This window comes from Penaeus monodon, chromosome 22 (genome assembly GCF_015228065.2).
Source record: "Penaeus monodon isolate SGIC_2016 chromosome 22, NSTDA_Pmon_1, whole genome shotgun sequence".
Lineage (NCBI taxonomy): Eukaryota > Metazoa > Arthropoda > Malacostraca > Decapoda > Penaeidae > Penaeus > Penaeus monodon.
In genome coordinates, this window is record NC_051407.1 from 2124846 (window position 1) to 2125464 (window position 619).

Sequence of the window (619 nt, forward strand, 5' to 3'; positions counted from 1 at the left end):
ATATATTATTTAGTGAGGGAAAACTGGGCAACAAAAAAAAGATTATTCTTTTTGCAAAACCAGTGCCCAAAGAAAACATTGTAATCACACAAACTAGATACACTACAATGTTCCAATGAAAGCATGCATTTGATATCAATACTCTACCAAAGTACATGGAAAATTAACACACTGAAAACTCAAGGAAGCAAACTGATGTCCTTTCACCAAGTCACACTATTGAGGGGAGAGGAACCATGACCATAAGACAAAAGACAAAGGAAAAGGAGTCCGAAATGAAAACGAGAGTATTTGGGCAAAAGGTGAAAGTCACTGCTGTGACTATAGAGAAGAGTGAAAGGATGAAGCTGACAATTAAGCCTGAAAATCACAGCATTTCAGTTCTAGTGAGACTGTGCAGCTGAGCACATTGCTTGCCATACCTATTACAACAAAATTAACACTGCTTGGAATACCAGTGCATAGTTTTTGTTGAAAGTTCAGGAAGACATTGATAAATCTGAAGGAGGTCTATTACCAGAATTTCTATACATCAAGAATACAATTCCACAAATATGGATCACATAAAATCCATGGTTCTTATACTTATTGGTTAGTAATACAGGTGTATGATTAAGTC

At 35.9% G+C, this 619-nt stretch overlaps 1 protein-coding gene across 1 annotated transcript in view; it reads right to left on the minus strand.

Annotated features, from left to right (window-relative positions):
- Positions 1-619, minus strand: part of LOC119587634 (NK-tumor recognition protein-like) — a gene marked incomplete in the record, with an annotated part of 11510 nt that overhangs the window by 6013 nt on the left and 4878 nt on the right.